This window comes from Leptonychotes weddellii, chromosome 12 (assembly GCF_054177405.1).
Source record: "Leptonychotes weddellii isolate Sample4059 chromosome 12, ASM5417740v2, whole genome shotgun sequence".
Lineage (NCBI taxonomy): Eukaryota > Metazoa > Chordata > Mammalia > Carnivora > Phocidae > Leptonychotes > Leptonychotes weddellii.
In genome coordinates this window covers 19,401,900-19,422,542 of record NC_138380.1, presented here as the reverse complement: position 1 = coordinate 19,422,542, position 20,643 = coordinate 19,401,900, and the positions used below count along the sequence as shown (strand labels likewise).

Genomic DNA, 20,643 nt, shown 5'->3' with positions numbered 1-20,643 from the left:
AATCCGATCATGGCTTCACATCTCTCTCAATCTCTTAACGGCATTCAAATACACTTTCTCCTTTGGCTTCTATGACCACATACTAGCCCAGTTTTTCTCCTACCTTCATATCTTTTCTTTTCTATCTATAGTCTCTCTAGATGATAGAGTCATGAATAAGTCCTTTGGCTTATTTATCATTTATGTTAGTGACTCTCAAATATACACAGGTCCAGCCCCGGACATTCCCCTGAGAGATGGGGCTGTCTATCCAGTGGCTTATTGAACATGTGCACAGCGATATCTAAAGCTACTAAGGAAAGAAATTCGTTTCATGTCCTTCCTTCAAGCCTTTAATCCTCCATTTGCCCCCATGTCAGTTAAGTGACTTCATCGTATATTCAGTTGTTCAGCCAAAAGCATAAGAATCATCTGCAATCCCTCTCCTTCCTTCAGCCCCCATTTTCCAGCCTTCTGCATGTCCTGTCAGATGCACCTGCAAAACACATTTCCCCAAATCCCACTCCCGTTTGTTTTGCCTGCTCCTACTGTCACCCAGCTCACCACCATGTCTCACCATTACTAGCTCTCTAATTGGGCACTGTGGTTCCATGCAGCAGGAGGAATTATCCCTTTAAAATGTGATCCATATCATCCTCCTAAACTCACCAGGGATTGTCTCAAAGTCAACTCCAAGTTCTGCCCCACAGTCTACAATTTGTACATGCTCTGGCCCCCGCACAACCACAAAGACCCCAGAAAGAATAATCCTCTTACGTCCCCACAAAGTGAGAAGCTCTAATAGCTGTCACACTCCTTATCATATTATTTTCTTTACATATGAAACAGATCATAAAGAGTGAACATTACCGCGGGGAAGTGATGTCGGCACACAGTGGCATGTAACATATCCCTTTTTATCCCCCGCTTTTTAACACGAAAAGACATCCATTCATGAACAAAAGCACCTTTGTGGGAGTTGTTGGATCCTTTGCTATACAAACACCAAGGGACCCAGAAGAAGTCTCACCTACCTGTGCATCCAGTAAGAGGCAGACAGACCTCCGTATGGGCTGTGGAGCCAGGAAAGCCAGTTAACCTGCCCAGATTCCTCTGGCCATGGGGGAAGGGGGCGGGGAAAGGGGGGCTGGAGAGTGCTGACCAGGGCAGATACCCAAGCACAGGAGAGAATTTGCAAAAGTCCAGCCTTCCTGAGAGGAAATTCCAGCACGCCATTCTAGAAAAAAAATTTTTTTGGTCGTAGCAAAGGGGGCAGTAAGAGAAACTTTCCCAGCTCCCCTCCCCCTCTAGCCCCCAAGGAAACACTGCGGGGCTAATCCATCCAGGGGTGGTGGTGACCTCTCTTATGGGGGAGAAGGATGGCAGTGAGTGAATGCCTGGCTACCCCACTTGTGCAGGACATGGCTGGAGAAACCCATTTATTTCCAACAGCACCCAGAAGCAGGACCCCCATGACTGGCGGGGGAGGGAGGAGATGGGCAAAGAGGCAGACATGGGACATCTTTCCTGCTGACTGCACTGGGCAGGAAGTCTGCCCATGAGCCCCTGGGAGTACCAGCTCATCAGGCACCCCCAATGCCTCCAGTGCTAACCCCACATCTGCCCTCACTGCAGCAATTCCCTGTGCACGCTTCCAAGTGTGGCTGCAAGAGCAAGCTCCTGGAAACAAAGAAAGGGCTCAGAAAATAGGCCGCAGTATGTGGGCAAGGGAGAAACCACAAACTTGAGCTATAGCGCCACCTTCTGGAAAAGAAAAGACAGCTTCCCATAGCCAGCTAGGTGACTTGTAAAAAACCAGAGAAGACAAAAGGTTAAGAATCCTGCCACTTGAGGCAAGAGGAGGAGTGGAGCAGGTAGATGAAACCCCAGATAATACCACCACCATCAAACAGAATGCCCCATCTGAAAGCAACTGGCAACGATTTCAGGAAGTGCCTGCTACTTCAAATGAAAAAGCAGCAATGCAAAGCTACAGGGCGCCTGAAAAATCAGAGAAACCTGTCGTCACAAAAAGAAAGCAATAATTCTCCAAAAACTGGTATGGAATTTTGTGATCTAGCTGATGGAGAATTCAAAGTAGCTATTTGAAGAAATTTAGCAAGCTACAAGAAAACTCAGAAAGGTAATTCAGTGAAATCTTGAAAAAAAAATACATGATTAAAATGAATTTTTTTTCAGAGGTAGAAATTATAAAAAGAACCAGAGATTCCAGAGCTTAAGAACTCAATAAATGATGTAAAAAGAATGCAATAGAGAGAATCGGCAGTGGAGTCAAACGAGTTAAAAATAGGATAAATGGTTTAGAGGATACAAATTTTGAAATAACCCAGTTAGAGGCAATCAAAGAAAACAATGGGGAAAAAAAACAACAAAAAACAAAGATAGCCTATGTGATCTATGGGATTCTATCAGAAGGCCAAATATTAGAATAATTGGGATTCCAGGAAGAGAAGAAAGGGAGAAGGGAATAGAAAATTTACTTAAGGAAATAGTAGCTTAGAACTTCCCAAACCTGGGAAGAGAACTGGACATCCAAATACATGAAGCTAATAGATCAGCCCCTTTTTTTTAAAGTTTTTTATTTTTTTTAAGTAATCTCAATATCCAAGATGAGGCTTGAACTCATGACCCCAAGATCCAGAGTTGCACGTTCTTCTGACTGAGCCAGCCAGGCACTCCTAAATTAGCCTAGTATCCCTATACAAAAAGACCTTCTCCAGGACAACATTATAATGAAATTGTCAAAACTCAAGAATAAAGAACAAAATTTGAAAGCAGACAGGGGAGAAAAGATTATAACCTACAAAGGTAGTGTCATAAGGCTATCAGTGGATTTCTCAGCAGAAACCCTAGGTCAGGAGAGGGTAGACATATTCAAAGTGTTGAAAGAGAAATTTGCCAGCCAAAAGTAGTCTATTTGGCAAAGTTATGCTTCAGATATGAAGGAAAAACAAAGACTTTCAGAGACGAACAAAAGCAGAGAGTTCATCACCACTAGACCTGCCTTGAAAGAAATGTTGAAAAGAACTCTTCAAGCTGAAATAAAAAGGAACTAATTAGTGACATGAAAACATAAAACAGCACACTGGTAAAGGTACATATACAGTCAGACCTAGAAAATTCTAAATCTGCAATAGGATGCTGTAATCGCTTATAGTATAAAGGTCAGAGGAAAAGAGTATTAAAAATAATTATAGTTATTATAATTTGTTAACAAATACACAATGTAAAAAGAGGTCAAAAATATAAAAAGGGGGGGGAGTAAAAGAGTGAAGCTTTTGTAGATGATTGAAGTTAAATTGCCATCAGCTTAAAATGGACTGTTTTATCTATGAGATGTCTTATGCAAGCCCCATGGTTACCACAAAATGAAAACCTAGAGCAGATGCATTAAAGATAAAGATAGGAGAAACAGAATATACCACCATGGAAAAATGCCAATTTACAAAGGTAGGCGGAGATAGAGGGAAAAGAAACAATGGAAATACAAAACAGTCAGAAAACAAATACTTTAAGTCAAAAACAATAACAAGAGACAAAGAAGGTCATTATATAACGATAAAGTGGTCAATTCATCAAGAAGATATAACAGTGGTAAATATATATGCACCCAACAGTGGAGCATCTAAATATATTAAGCAAATACCAACAGATCTGAAGGGAGAAATAGACAACAATACAATAATAATAGAGGACTTTGACACCCCATTTTTAGCAATGGATAGATCATACAGAGAATCAATAAGGAAACAATAGACCTGAATGATACAATTAGATCTAAGTGACCTAACAGACATTTACCAACCATTCCATTGATTAGATGCAAAATACACATTCTTCTCAAGTGCACATGAATCATTTTCCAGGATAGACCATATGATAGAACAGAAAACAAGTCTTACCAAATTTAAGAAGATTGAAGTCATGCCAAGTATCTTTTTTTTTTTTTTTTTTTAGAGATTTTATTTATTTGAGAGAGTGAGCAGGAGTGGGGAGAGGGGCAGAGGGAGAAAGAGAGAAAGGGAGAAGCAGACTCTCCACTGAGTGCAGAGCCTGACTTCGGGCTAGATCCCAGGATCTTGAGATCATGACCTGAGCCAAAGTCAGACACTTAACCGACTAAGACAGGTGTCCTGCCAAGTATCTTTTTTTTTTTTTTTAAGATTTTATTTATTTGAGAGAGAGAGAGCACAAGGGGGGGGGAGAGGGAGAAGCAGATTCCCTGCTGAGCAGGGAGCCCTTTGTGGGGCTCGATCCCAGGACACTGGGATCATGACCTGAGCTGAAGGCAGATGCTTAACCAACTGAGCCACCTAAGTGCCCCACCAAGTATCTTTTTCGACCATAATGGTATGAAACTAGAAATCACAAGAGGAAAGTGGAAAAATCTACAAATAGGTAAAAAATAAACAACACACACCTGAACAACCCTTGAGTCAAAGAAGAAATCAAAAGCAAAATCAAAATATATCTCAAAATAAATGAAAATGGAAACACAACATACCAAAACCTATGAACTGCTGCAAAAGCAGTTTTGAGAGGGAAGTTTACAGTAATAAATGCATATATTAAGAAAATAGATTTCAAACAAACAGAACCCTAACTTTGCACCTCAAGGAACTAGCAAAGGAAGAACAAACTAAGCCTAGAGTTAGCAGAAGGAAGGAAATGACAAAGATCAGAATGGAAATAAATGAGATAGAGACCAAAAGGCAACAGAAAAAAATCAACAAGACTAAGAGTTGTTTTTTGGAAAAGATAAACAAAATTGACAAACCTTTAGCAAGACTAAGGAAAAAAAAAAACAAGACTCAAAATCGGAAATGAAAGAGGAGACATTATGACTGACACTACAGAAGTACATAGGATCATAAGAGACTACTGGAAACAACTATATGCCAACAAATTGGGCAACTTATAAGAAATGGATAAATTCCTAGAAATATACAACCTACCAAGAATGAATCAGGAAGAAACAAAATTACAATATACCAGCAACAAGTGAGAGATTGAATCAGTAATCAAAAACCTCCCAACACAGAAAAGCCCAGGACAAGATGGCTTCACTGGTGAATTCTACCAAACATTCAAAGAATTAATACCAATCCTTCTCAAACTCTTCTGAAAAATCAAAGAGGAGGGAACCCTTCCAAACTCTTTTTATGAGGCCAGCATTACCCTGATACCAAAGCCAGATAAGAACCCTACAGGAAAAGAAAGCTATAGAATAATATCCCTGAGGAATATAGATAGAAAAATTCTCAAAAAAAATATTAGCAAACTGAATTCAACAATACATTAAACAGACCAAGAGGGATTTATCACTGGGATGCAAGGATGGGTCAACATACACAAACGTAATACACTGTATTAGTAGAATTAAAGATAAAAATCATATGATCTCAATAGGTGCAGAACAAGCATTTGGCAAAATACAACATCCTTTCATGATTAAAATCCTCAACAAATTGAGGATAGAGGGAACATTCCTTAACATAATAAAGGTCATATATGACAAACCCATAGCTAACATTATAGTCAACATGAAAAAGGGAAAGTTTTCTAAGTTCAGGAACTAGACAGGGTGCCTACTGTCACCACTCTAGAAATCCTGGCTAGAGCATTTAGGCAAGACAAAGAAATAAAAGGCACCCAAATCATAAAGAAGTAAAATTGTCATTATTTGCATTATTTGCAGATGATATGATCTTATATATAGAAAGTCCTAAAAACTCAGCAACAACAAAAATACTGTTGGAACTAATCAATGAATTCAGTAAAGTTGCAGGATATAAAATCAACATACAGAAACCAGTTGTGTTTCTATACACCAACAACAAAACATCTGAAAACAATAACATATCAAAACATCAAAAAACAATAAAATACTTAGGAATAAATTTAACCAAGGATATGAAAGATCTGTGCAGTGAAAGATAACAAGACATTGATGGGAGAAATTGAAGAAGGTACAAACAAATGGAAAGATACCTAATATTTATGGAATGGAAGAATTAATATATTCAAGATGTCTATACTACCGAAAGCCATCTCTAGATTCATTACAATTCCTGTCAAAATTCCAATGGCTTTTTTTTTTTTACAGAAATAAAATCCTAAAATTTGTCTGGAACGCAAAACACTCTGAATAGCCAAAGCAATCAGGAGAAGGAGAACAAGGCCAGAGGCATCATACTTCCTGATTTCAAACTACTACAAAGCTACAGTCGGTAAAACAGTATATAAAACAGACATACAGACCAATGGAACAGAAGAGAGAGCCCAGAAATAGACCTCCACACACTTGACAAGGGAGCCAAGAGCACTCAGTGGAGAAAGATAGTCTCTTCAACAAATGACGTTGGGAAACTGGATAACCACATGCAGAAAAAACGAAATTGGATCCCAATCTAATACCACTCACAAAAATAAATTGAAATGAATTGAAGAGTTAAACATAAGACCTGATACCATAAAACTCTTAGAAGAAAACAGGGAAGAAACTCCTTGACACTGCACTGGGCAATGGTGTTTTAGATAGGACACCAACACAACAAAAGCAAAAATCAACAAGTGGACTACACTAAACTAAAAAGCTTCTATACAGCAAAAGAAACCATCAATAAGAGGTACCTGTCTGGCTTAGTTGGAAGAATGTGTGACTCTTGATCTCAGGGTCATGAGTTCGAGCCCCACGTTGGGTACAGAGATTACTTAAATAAGTAAACTTTAAAAAAAATAAAACAACACGATGAGAAGGTAACCTACAAAATGGGATAAAATATTTGCAAACCGTATATCATGTATAAGGGATTAATATCCAAAATATGGAAAGAACTCATATAACTCAACAACAATAATCTTATTTTTATAAAAACAGGCAGAGGAACTAAAGAGACATTTCCCAAAGAAGACATTCACATAGCCAACAGGTACCTGAAAAGATGCTCAACATCACTAATTATTAGGGAAATGTGGATCAAACCCACAATGATATATCGATTCACATCTGCTAGAATGGCTGCCATCCAAAAGACAAGACACTGGGGAGCCTGGGTGGCTTAGTTGGTTAAGTGTCTGCCTTCGGCTCAGGTCATGATCTCGGGGTCCTAAGATCGAGTCCCACATCAGGCTGCCTGCTCAGTGGGGAGCCTGCTTCTCCCTCTACCCATCCCCCCTGCTCATGCTATCTCTCGCTCTCGCGTTCTCTCTCGCAAGTAAATAAATAAAATCTTAAAAAAAAAAAGATAAGACATAACAAATGTTGGCAAGGATGTAGAGACAAGGGAAACTTATACCCTGTTGGTGGGAATGCAATTGATTCAGCCACTGTGAAAAACAGTATGGAAGTTCCTTTAAAAATTAAAGGATCCAGCAATTCTACATCTGGGTATATATCCAAAAGAAATGGAAACAGGAGTTTGAAGAGACAAATGCACTCCCATGTTCATTACAGCCATTATTTGCAAAAGCCAAAATATGGAAACAAGCTAAATGTTGATCAACAGATGAATGGATAAAAAAGTGGTGGTATGTATATATGTACGTATGTATACACATATGTATACAGATATATACATAGGTATATAGGACTTTTTTAAAAAACATTTTATTTATTTGACAGAGAGACACAGCGAGAGAGGGAACACAAGCAGGGGGAGTGGGAGAGGGAGAAGCAGGCTTCCTGCTGAGCAGGAAGCCCCATATGGGGCTCGATCCCAAGACCCTGGGATCATGACCTGAGCCGAAGGCAGACGCTTAACGACTGAGCCACCCAGGCGCCCTGGTATATATGACTATCATTTAACCAGGAGAAAGAAGAAAATCCTGCCAGCATGCGACAACATGGATGGACCTTGAGGGCATTATGCTAAGTAAGATAAGTCAGACAGAGAAAGACAAATACTGTATGATATCAATTAAATGTGGAATCTGAAAAAGCCAAAGTCATGAAAAACAGAGTAGAATGGTGGCTACCAGAGGCTGGGGGGTGGAGAAATTGGGAAAATGTTATTTAAAGGTACAAACTGGGAACCAGTAGATAAATAAGTCCCAGAGAGCTAATGCACAGCGTAGTGATTATAGTCAACAATTCTGTTTTATAAAGAGTTCCTAAGAGACTACATCTGAATTGTTCCCATCTCTCGCACACACTCATACACACGTGCGTGCAATTATGAAACTTGATAAAGGTGTTAACTAACCCTACGTGGTAGCATGTAGCTATTATTTAAATGTGTTCATTTTAAATTTTAGGTCTATTTGTGTTGTCCCTAGTTTTAGGCCTTTATAAATAATATTTCTATGAATATTCTAGTACATGTCTCGTGGGAGTGGAATTGCTGAATTATAGGATACATGCATGGTCATCTTTACTCAGTAACATCAAACTCTTTTCAAAAGTGGTTGTAAATTATACTCCCACAACAGTATGAGTTCCAGTCAACTTTTACCTTGGCTTTACCAGCGTTTGGTACTACACTTTTTTCTTTTGGCCAATCTGGCGGGTATATGACAGACTCATTTTGTTTTGTTTTTTTAAAGATTTTATTTAAGAGAGAGAGAGCACGAGCTGGGAGAGGAGCAGAGGGAGAGGGAGAAGCAGACTTCCCACTGAGCAGGGAGCCTGATGCGGGACTCAATTCCAGGACTCAATCCCCAGACTCCAGGATCACGACCTGAGCCCAAGGCAGACGCTTAACCGACTGAGCCACCCAGGTGCCCCATTTTGTTTTGTTTTGATAACTAACCAGGTTGACCACCTTTATTGTTGATTTCCTTTATTAGGGAGATCAGGTTATACTTGTTTGCCCAACGTGGTTATTAAAAGGGATGGCTTTTATTCCCTAACATGTTACTTAGGACAATAAATTACAGGGCACCCTATTCCTTGTGGAGTTAGTTCCCCAACAAGAAAATTTCTTCTTGCTCTTTAGGATTAAGGATAATACTCATGTGCTCAAGCAGCTCTAAGGGAAGAAGAAAAAAATGGAGTAGATGCAGAGGATGGAGTGAAAAATAAACGGAAAGGAAACCAAACTTATTAAAAATGATTACTCAGTCTGACTCAGGGGGACCATTTCCAAAACAATGCGAGATGGAGCCTTCTCGTGGGCACAGGCAGATGGACCTGATCATAATCAAGCAGAGTGGAAGCATTTGCTCATTTCTCAGAAATGACTGGAGCGCATTGTTTGAAAGCTGGTCACCAGTGTCTACTGCAACCACTTATTTCCCTCTCAATCTGTAACAGCTCTCTTAAAAGCTGGCAGGTGAAGGCAAACAGTACTTTTCCGATCTTGAGATCATGTTGTGAAGTCCCCTTCTCTTTTATATTTTTAAAGATTTACTTATTTGAGAGAGAGAGGGTGTGGGGGAGGGGGCAGGGACAGAGGGAGAAGGAGAGAGAGTCTTAAGCAGACTCTGCCCTAAGCGCAGAGCCAGACATGGGGCTCAATACCACGACCGCAAGACCAAGACCTGAGCCGAAATCAAGAGTCAGACACTTAACTGACTGTGCCACCCAGGCCCCCCTCCCCTTCTCTTCAAGACTCAGCTATAATAATGCTGTTGAACCACTTCCTGGTTATACTCAAATAATGCTTCATTCCCTTCCCACACCTAAAGGGGGAAATCCAGTAACATCATTATAATTTATATTGGGGGATACTTTGCATTTGTTAAAATGGTTTATAATGCTTATAATGGTTCTATTCCCTCAAGGAAAAAAAAAAACTTGAGGAAGCAGTTCCCCCACACCCCCAGCTGTATAGAGAAAACCTAGGAGGCCCATCGAGGCTGAGTGGTTCCTAGTCATTAAGGAGAGAAAGCAGAGCTGTTGCCTCAGAACTTCTGAACCTATGGTTTAGCCCAGCACAGGTCCCAGCAGAGCACATTTTCTTCCTAAGATGATCTAATGGGGTTGTGGTACACACTCGTGCTGAGGACCAAATGCTAAACTATTTTCTTGCTTGATATTCTTCCACCATTGTTTCAAATACAAGATATTTCTATATTCCGTGTGTCCCCAACTGTATGTTGGGAGACCCATCAATCAGCGTGTTATGGAAACCACGTGGCCATATCGTCCAATATGGTGGCCACTAGTCACCTGTAACTATTACATTTTAATTACACAAAATTTAAAATTCAGTTGCTCAGTCTCCCCAGCAACATTTCAAGTATGGTGGCTGGAGGCCACCATATTGGATGGTACAGATGTAAAATATGTCTCCATCACCACAGAAAGTCCTATTGCATAACACTGCCTCTCAGTGCTGTGGTGAGCAAGATTTCCTCCAAAAGTTCTGGTGTCCACCTTGTGGGCTTTCTCATAACTTGTTTCAAAGACCAGTGCCTTGCTGGCTGTACCCCATACATATCACTCCTCAGGGCCAGGGTGCCTGTGGGTGTCTACACACTCCCTCACCTCCACAGGAAGCCTCAAGCGTAGAAATTCACAGGTGTGTTAGGAAAAAAAGCTTTTGGACAGTGACTTTTAGAGCAAGGTGACAAGAAAGCCAATCTCATGAGTGCAATCTCTATAGTTGACTTTAACTCTCCATCTGGCAGGTCACCCAGCTATCAGCTGGTCCCACACATACATGCTACTGGTTACAGGTGAGCATGGGGCCATCCTCCCACCCTCCGCCCACCCGCTGACTTCCCAACACACCCTGCCCTCCAGGTGCTCCACATTCCTTACAGTCCCCAGACCTGCCTGCCTCTCATGTCTCACATCTTTGTTTCTCATCTTGGCTAAATCCTATACATCTGTATCTGACTTCTTTCTGGATTAGCAGCAGCTTAGTTTATGTACTTAACAGAACAGAAAGAAAACCTGCCATTTCTGAAGAACTGAGGCAGTAAATGTACAGGGCAGGACAAGATTAGGCAGGATCAAAAGGCAAGAGCAGGATGCTCATGACAAAGCGGTTTTTAAATTGTAACTGTGATTGTTCATTCTGCTGGAATTTACTGGCTGTCAGCACATCGTGGGTGTAAATTGTAAGGCATCTGGATGAGTGATCTCTCTTCTCATTCCTCCTGGCTCTCTGATGCCACCCCCTACAAAGCTCATTGTCATAATTAAAACAGAAGAACAAACAGCACACTAATGAATTAATTTGCTTGGATGCAGGTATCTGATGAGCTCTTTGATTCACAAATTTGGAAATAAGGAAAATATATTTTACATAAAACAAGTGTAAGAGTATGAAATTAAGTACATGGAATATCAAGTCTTTAGTTATTAGTTAATAGTCTACTTATTAGGGTTCTTCTGAGAATCAGAGCCAGTAGTATGTGTGTGGTGGGGATGGGGGTGGGAGTGGAAAGAGAGAATTATTATCATGAATTGGTTGCAAGTCCATTATCTGCAGGGTGGGCAGCCTGGAAGTTCTGGCAAGAGTGGATGATGTAGTCTTGAGTCTGAAGGCAGTCCGCAGTCAGAATTCCTTTCTCTTCAGAGGACCTCTTTTTATTTAGGGCCTTCAACTGATAGGATGAAGCCCACCCACCTGGTGGAGGGTAATCTGCTTTACTCAAAGTCTACTGATTAAAATGTTAATTGTATGTGAAAATACCTTCACAGCAACATGGAGACTGGTGTTTGAACAAGCAAGCAGGCACCACAGCTTAGCCAAGTTGCTACATAAAATTAACCGTCACAGTCACCAAACATCTAATTAACATGATGAGTGGGTGTGTTTGCTAGGGCAACAAAGTACTACAGACCAGTTGGCTTAAACAACTGAAATGTATTTTCTCACAATTCTGGGGGCTAGGAGTCCAGGATCAAGGTGTTCACAGAGTTGCTTTCTTCTGAGGCCTTTCTCCTTGGCCTGTGGATGGCCATTTCCTCTCTGTGTCTTACCATGGTCTTCTCTCTCAGCATGTCTGTGTCCTTATCTCTTCTTCTTATAGGGACACCAGTCAGATTGGATTAGGGCCACCCTAATTATCTCATTTTAAGTTAATTGCCTCTTTAAAGACTATCTACAAATAGTCACATTCTGGGTATTGGGATTTAGGACTTCAACATATGAATTTTTTTTGGTGTTGGGGAACACAGTTTAGCTCACAACAGTGGGAAATTATGAAACAATTCGGGAATGGTGGAGGCTGTAAATTGTGCTGAGAAGTGCTGAGTTCATTTTAATCATTTGTAAGTGGTCCATTTGGGTTGGATCTGGAAGCAGATAATCACTCTACTTTGATAGATGGACAACCTTCCCTGTGGTAAGCTTTACAACTGTCGTCACATTTAAGAGTATTTATAGCTAACGTGGTACTCAATGGTGAAAAACGGAAAGCTTTTCCCTTAAGGTCAGGAATAAGACAAGACACTTGCACCAATTTTATTTAACATAGTACTGGGAGTCCTAGCCACAGCAATCAGACAAGAGATTGCAAGGCATATTACAAAGCAATAGTAACCAAAACAGTATGGTATTGGGCAAAAAGAGACACATAGGTCAGTGGAACAGAATAGAAAGCCCAGAAACAAACCCACAAATTTATGGTCAATTAATCTTTGACAAAGCAAGAGAGAATATGAAATGGGAAAAATACAGTCTCTTCAATAGATGGTGTTGGGAAAACTGGACAGCTACATGCAAGAGAATGAAACTGGACCACTTTCTTACATCTTACACAAAAATAAACTCAAAATGGATTGAGGACCTAAATCTGAGATCTGAAAGCATAGAAATCCTAGAAGAGAGCACAAGCAGTAATTTCTCTGACTTTGGCTGCAACAACATCTTTCTAGATAGGTCTCTTGAGGCAAGTGAAACAAAAGCAAAAATAAACTACTGGGACTACATCAAAATAGTCAGCACAGCACACCACAGGAAACACAGCACACCACAGGTTTCCTCTCAACTTAAAGAATGAGAGAAGATATTTACAAATGACATACCTCACAAAGGATTAGTATCCAAAATATAGAAAGAATAAAACTCAACACTCCCAAAACAAATAATCCAACTAAAAATGGGCAGAAGACATGAACTGACATTTCTCTAAAAACATACAGATGGCCAACAGACTCATGAAAAGATGCTCAACATCACTCATCATCAGGGAAATGCAAATCAAAACCGTAATGAGATATCACCTCACACCTGTCAGAATGGCTAAAATCAAAACCTCAAGAAACAGCAAGTGTTGATGAGGAACCCTCTTGTACTGTTGGTGGTAATGCAAACTGGAGCAGCCACTGTGGAAAACAGTAGGGAGGTTTCTCAAAAAAATTAAAAATAGAACTACCCTATAATCCAGTAATCATGTTACTAGGTACTTACCCCAAAAGTGCAAAAACATTAATTCAAAGGGATACATGCACTGCTATGTTTATTGCAGTATTATTTACAATAACCAAATTATAGAAGAGCCCAAGTGTCCATAGATTGATGAGTGGATAAAGAGGTGGTATATATATACAATGGAATATTATTCAACCATAAGAATGCAATCTTTCTATTTGCAACAACATGGATGAGCTAGAGTATAATGCTAAGCAAAATAAGTCAGTCAGAGAAAGACAAATACCACATAATTTCAATCATATGTGGAATTTAAGAAACAAATGACCAAAGGGGGGGGAAAAAGACAAACCAAGAAAGAGACTCTTTTCTTTTAAAGATTTTGAGAGTGCGCATGCATGCATGTGCAGGGGGCGGGGGTGCAGAGGGAAAGGGAGAAAGAATCTCAAGCAGACTCCACACTGAGTGTGGAGCCTGATGTGGGGCTTGATCTCATGACCCTGAGACCATGACCTGAGCCAAAATCAGGAGTCGGATGCTTAACTGACTGAGCCACCCAGGTGCCCTCAGACTGTAAACTACAGAGAACAGATGGTAACCAGAGGGGAACTGGGGTGGGGCGGGGGGAGGGAGGAGGGGGAAATAGGTGAAACAGGTGAAGGGCATGAAGAATACACTTATCTTGATGAGCACTGAGTAATGTATAGAACTGTTGAATCACTATATTGTACACCTGAAACTAATATAACTTTGCATGTTTAAAAAAAAAATGAGTGTTTATATGCCCTACTATTAGGTTAAAGAAACTGAAATATAGGATAGGGAATTAATTTGTTACCCCAAAATATAGGGATGGTCATGTTTCCACATGGGTGTTATTTACAAATGTCACCATTCCCTTTCCCCCAAGTTGTAAAACAAACTGCTGGACAAGGGAAGCTCTAAAGAAGGATTGTGGGGCTCTGCACGGCATACGTTGCTGTTGGTTACTCTCCTAGGTTGATAAGCTCATTATCTGGTTTTAATACTAAGACTGAAGTGGTCTTCTAGTTGATTTTTAAACTTGTTTTTCTAATTAGAAAAATAATCTGGCTCATTGCAGAAATTTGGAAAGTATATAAAAGTATGAAGAAATACTTTAAAATCAGAGCAATTTCATTATATATTTAGAAAATCACTTAATATTTTTCTAAGCATACATGTTTTCAATAAATTGGGATTATACTAAACATAGTTAATGTGCTTTCACACATTATATCATAATGAACGTTTCCTTATTTTTGAAAAAAAAATATTTTTAAAGATTTTAAGTAATCTCTCCACCCAACATGGGACTCGAACTCACAACACTGAGATCAAGAGTTGCATGCTCTACTGAGTCAGCCAGACACCCTGAAAATATTTTTGAAGTGAACATAACCTCAAGATTTTACTGTCTTCAGGGCGCCTGAGTGGCTCAGGGTGGCTGAGCATCAGCCTCTTGGTTTCCACTCAGGTCATGATCTGGGGGTCATGAGATCGATTCCTGAGTCAGGCTCCAGGCTCAGCACAGTCTGCTTGTCCCTCTCCCTCTGCCCCTTCCTGCTCTCATGTTCTCAAAATCTTAAAAAGATTTTATTGTCTTCATAATAAAACAAAATACGAAATTTAGAGCTAGATCACTTGGCTCTTCATCTCTTCCCAATTCAAAATGCTTGCCTCTTAATAACCAGTGTTCTCTTAGATCTGCAGCTGGGCTTAGCACATTCAAGCCCCGGCCTTATTTTCTTTGTAGTTTTAGCTCTTTCTGGAAAATCAGCTTAGGCTTCTCACCATAGCTGACCTGCTTTCTGTACTAACTCTGCTTTCCCTGGACACAGACAGCATACTTGCCCTTTCTGTACCATGTCAACTTGTGGGGTTTGTGCTTGCCTCGTTTCTTACAGTCTAATGGATTTCAGGGACATTCAACATGTTTGCCAGGGTGCTCTTGGCCTGAAAATATTTAAATAGTTGTATGACGCATTTATCCATTTCCATGCATGTATTTATTCACTTCATACATTTTTTAGTGACTTTAATGTGCTGTGTCTTATGAAAGGTCCTGGGGATGCATTGATAAACAAGACCATGGTCTTGCCTCATAGAGCTTTTCCCATTTTATGGATATCTGAGCATTTATTTTGCAATAGCTTTATTCTACTCAAAGAAAGCTGATTTAGCTGGGAGGAAAATATTTTGTCCTTTCCCCTCTTTCTACTGCACACCTGGGATGTGAAATGATAGCTGGCACTCCAGCAGCCATCTTTGACCATAAAGTAACTCTGAGGATGTAAGCCAGATACTGAACATAGAACATATAGAAATCTGTGTCCCTAAACAAACCATAGAGATAGTTCATGGGTCCTGGCCTGTCTACATTAGGAATGCATCTGTGTGAAACAAAAATAAGCTTCTAATCTGTTTAAGATACTGTTATCATGGGTTTTTCTGTTAAATGCAGCAAACTCATTGCCTAATTGATACAACTGCTATTTGTATAGAAGCTTCACATTTTCATGTAATCCAATGCATCATATTTCATCAACTCTAAGACACATTTTTTCCTACAATGCAGTCTCTGAAATCCATATCATAAAATTCACCATCCTAAATGGAACAATTCGGCGGCTTTTAGTACATGCACAATGCATTCATGCCACCAGCACCGATTCCAGAACAGGAAACGCCGTACCTCTTAAGAAGTCACTCAACATGCCCCCTCCTCCCAGCCCCTGGCAATCACTAATCTGCTTTCTGGCTCTGTGGATTTCCCTGTTCTGGACACTGCATATCAATGCAATCATACAACATGGGGCCTTTTGCGTCTGGCTTCTCTTGCTGAGCATCAGGTTTTCCAGGTTCATCCACGTTGTAGAACGTATCAGTACTTCATTTCTTTTTATGGCTGAATAATATTCTCTTGTATGGATATAACACGTTTTGTTCATTCATCAGTTGATACATGTTTGGGTTATTTCCACTTTTTGGCTATAAGAATAATGTTGCTACAAGTGCTCGTGTACAGTTTTTTTTTTTTTTTTTTTTGAGGATATGTGTTCTCATTTCTCTTGAGTAGATACCGGGGAGTGGAATTTCTAGGTCATATGGTCATTCTGTGGTTAGCTTTTTGAGGAACTGCTGAACCATTTTCCAACATGGCTACATCATTTCACATTCCCTCCAGCAAAGTACCAGAGTTCCAATTTCTCCACATCCTCACCAACACTTTTTTTAAATATTTTTATTTCTTTGAGAGAGCACACATGCACACAGAGGGAGAGAGTGGGAGAAGTAGACTCTCTGCTGAGCAGGGAGCCTAACACGGGGCTTGATTCCATGGTGTATGATTGCATTTCCCCACAACCTTGAAGACTGGTGCTCAAGGGTATAATTCCATTGGTGATTTTTTATGTAGTTGTCCTTCTTCCTGAAATCCAGTCTTTTTTTTATAAGAAATTTCTTATGTATTTATCATTTTGGGGTGTTTTGGGGGTTTTTTTTTTTTACATTTTACTCTGGTATTTACCTATCTGGAATTGATTGTATAGCAGGTTCTTATAGAATGTCAAAGTCTAGACCCAAAATTAGATAACATGGCTACTTCTCTCTGAATTTGAGAGAAATGTAGAACTTTGAAATTTAGAAACAGAAGCTAAGATGTGTGCAATGTTGTATTGGTTACTATCGCATTTGGCTTCAAGCAACAAAGAACCACATTAACCGTGGCTTAAATAAGTGTGGTAGATATTTATTTCAAGCAATAAGAAGTCCAAGGCTGGTAAAGGAGGCAATGGTGCCATTCTGGACCTAGGTTCCCACCATGTTTCTCTGCCATTCTTTGCCTGTAGGCCAATTTTCTCATGCTTATCACCTCATGGTTACAAAATGGCTGCGGCAGCGACAGACTTCATATCGGCACTCAAGGCAGGAAGTAGGAGCAGTGCTTGGATCAGGTGCTTGTCACAAGGCCACCCTCTGTTCTGAGCAAGTAGTTTTAATGGGAAATATTCTCTCTCATCCTCTAAACAGAATTGGTATTCTGTTAGGCTTGGAAAGGAGGAGGGAGATGCCTACCACAAGGGTTATTAGAAATGTGGATTTTTTGTACATTGATTCATAGTAGCATCAGAGTGGGTGAATGCTGGGAACTTATTCAGAAGTTCTTTTTAAAGATTTGAGAGAGTGTGTGCACGAGTCAGGGGGAGGGGCAGAGCGAGAGGGAGAGAAAAATCTCAAGCAGACTCCACACTCAGCACGAGACCAACATGGGGCTGGATTTCAGGATGCCGAAATCACAACCTGAGCTGAAACCAAGAGTCCACTGACTCTTGGCTCACTTGGACTGAGCCACCAGGCGCCTCACATTTATTCAGAAATTTTGACTACCCAAAAGAACACAGAGTACACAGTGCTACTACTTTTCAGTGCTTTGTTGGTCACTATTTTGTTCATCCTGCACTACCCATTAAGTATCTAGGTTTCACTTCTCATTGCCCCTTTTTACTAATTCGAAAAGAATGTAAAATGTTAGAACCGACAAATATTTAACTGGGCACATGCTATCTTATGAATTTTCCAGGCATGTCTCCTGCCATAGAAGTGCTGAAAACTTTATAGGCTTAGGCTGTGGGGTGTGGGAGGCAAGCACGTGGGCTTAAGAAAATCTACCTTGTCATTTATTGTTTTGTGTTTGTAAGACAAGTCTTCCTTAGTGTCTCATATTATTAGCATAAATCATAAGTGCTTCTTTCCAAAGTTGAAAACACTTAGCAATACATGCGGGCAGGACCAGAAAGGGTGTGGTGACTTTATAGACCATAACCAAGAGGTGAGTCATGGGGGAGCTGCACATTAAACAGGGAGGAGGATATCTGGACACAAAAGGAGAACATACATTAGATTCCACAGCAATTAGTCTTTTCCATAAAAGCAGCATCTGGTTTTGGAACTTGCAAGAACAAAAAGAATTCGAAGGAGCTCTGGAGGAAAGCACTGAGGCACTCGCTAAGTCAGTAATTAACGAGTCCTGTGAAGAAAGCCTGGGCTACGCAGTGTTGTCACTGAGCGGCCGCCCAGGAACGCCCGGCAATTGGGACTGCACTTACGCTGTATCACCGTTAGCACAAAGCGTAGGTGTGCACGTGTGGCTTTGTGTCACTTTTAATATTCATTTATTGCAGTCTCAGTTTTATCCATTCCCCATTCTTCCATTTTATCTATTCTAGTATAGATCAGAGAAGCGTTTCATCATCTACAAGTGCCTCCTCTAATAGCTTATATTCCCAGTGGAAGGATTTAGTTCCATGTTTGTTGGATTCTGGACTTTCTGAAATAAGAAAAAAAACTTTTGGATGGTGTGCTCTCTGATCTCAGACGACACAATGTGTATGTGAATCTTAACTCATATGCCTCTTTAGGAATGCACATGTTACGTAACGTGAGGCACACAGATTCCAAACAAGAATGGTTTCCTTCACCATGGCTGGGCATCACATCCCTGTTTGTGTGCCTGTTCTTATGAAAGGGAGCCAGAGAGCGACAGCATCAGGCTGCTGTGAGGATGGACTAAGGCAGTTTCTATTGCATACCTGCCACACAGGGGATGCTCAGTAGATGCCAGCTCCTCTCCCCTCTGTCCTTCCAGTGTCATCTGCATGACAAGTGTGTCCGTACTTGCATAAGTTTAGCCTTTGCCTTAGCGGGGCCATTAGAGGGAGCAAAGAGGGGATTCTGGGACCAGGAGCTCTTCCTCCAGAACCCTTGAGGTCAGCCTCCTACCTGGTCTTAGAGGAGCTCTCAGATATATGGACTAACATGGCTAAGAGATAGAGGACTCTTCATTTCACAGATTAGCAGACGTCAAAAACCCACATGGGGAAAGAACGTACCACTGAAGTAAAAAATACCCTTAATGGGATATGTTCAGAGTAAGCCCTATGGCTGTGGAGCTGGGCCCGGTTCAGGTAACACCTGGAGATAGAGTGGTGCCTATTACAGCATGGAGCTGGGGTTCTTAGGGTCTTTTCTGTGGCTGACCTGAACATTGGCCAGAAGACTACTTAGTTGGAGAAGATTTTTTTTTCAGATTTTTTTAAAGAGAAGTTTTAGGTTTACAGCAATGTTGAGAGGGAAGTTCAGAGATCTCCCATAACCCCCTGCCCTCCCACACATGCATAGCCTCTCCTGTTAGCAGTATCCCCCACCAGAATGGTGTGTTTATTACAACTGATGAACCTACATTGACACATCATTATCACACACAGTTTACATGAGGGTTAACTCTTGGTGTTGTATATTCTATAATGACATGTATCCACCATTATAGTATCACTGCCCTAAAAATCCTGTGCTCTGCCTATTCATCCTTCTCTCTCCCCTAGCCCCTGGCAACCACTGATCTTTTTACTGTCACCATACTTTTTATCTTTTCCAGAATCTCATATAGTTGGAATCACATAGTATACAGTCTTTTCAGATTGGCTTCTTTCACTTACTAATATGCATTCAGATTTCCTCCATGTATTTTCATGGCTCCATAAGCTCATTTTTTAGTGCTGAATAATATTCCACTGTCTGGATGTACCACAGTTTATTCATTCACCTGCTTAAGGACATCTTGGTTGCCTCCAAGGTTTGGCAATTATGAATAAAGCTGTTATAAACAGCCACAGGCAGGTTTTTATGCAGACATAAGTTTTCAACTCCTTTGGGTAAATGCAAAGGAGAACAACTGCTAGATGTATGGCAATAGTATGTTTAATTTTGCAAGAAACCACCAAACTGTCTTCCGAAGTGGTTGTATATACCATTTTGCATTCCCACCTGCAATGAAAGAAAATTCCTGTTTGCTCCATATCCTTGCCAGCATTTGGTGTTGTCAGTGCTCTGGACTTTGGCCATTCTAAAAGGTGTGTAGTGGTATCTCACTGTTATTTAAAAGGAGAATTCTTCAGGTAAAGATTCCCTTTGGGCGCCTGGGTGGCTCAGTTGGTTAAGTGACTGCCTTCGGCTCAGGTCATGATCCCAGGGTCCTGGGATCGAGTCCCACATCGGGCTCCCTGCTCTGCGGGGAGCCTGCTTCTCCCTCTCCCACTCCCCTTGCTTGTGTTCCCTCTCTCGCTGTGTCTCTCTGTCAAATAAATAAATAAAATCTTTAAAAAAAAAAAAGATTCCCTTTATTTTCTTCCTGCACAGAGGATTTACTGGAGGCCCAAATTAATTATCTCTTTGGCTCTGACCATGGTGCTGAATTTTTGGATCTTGAAAATTCAACTCCTACAATGGCAGTCGATTCAAAGTCTCTCAGTTGTGGGAGGTGTTAAAGCGATGTAGCGTTAGGGTATGTGCCCCTTCT

The 20,643-nt window shown here is 40.6% G+C and overlaps 2 protein-coding genes across 7 annotated transcripts in view; both read right to left on the bottom strand.

Moving 5' to 3' along the window:
- Positions 1–1,283, bottom strand: part of TSGA13 (testis specific 13) — an 88,931-nt gene extending 87,648 nt beyond the window's left edge. For all 6 annotated transcript variants that reach the window (XM_081799646.1, XM_081799649.1, XM_081799645.1 and 3 more), the window contains exon 1: positions 1,014–1,283. The gene's annotated coding sequence lies outside the window, so the exon portion shown is untranslated. The remainder of the gene's footprint in view (positions 1–1,013) is intronic.
- The window catches only part of COPG2 (coat protein complex I subunit gamma 2), a 273,829-nt gene that overhangs the window by 170,462 nt on the left and 82,724 nt on the right, over positions 1–20,643 (bottom strand). The window lies entirely within an intron of this gene.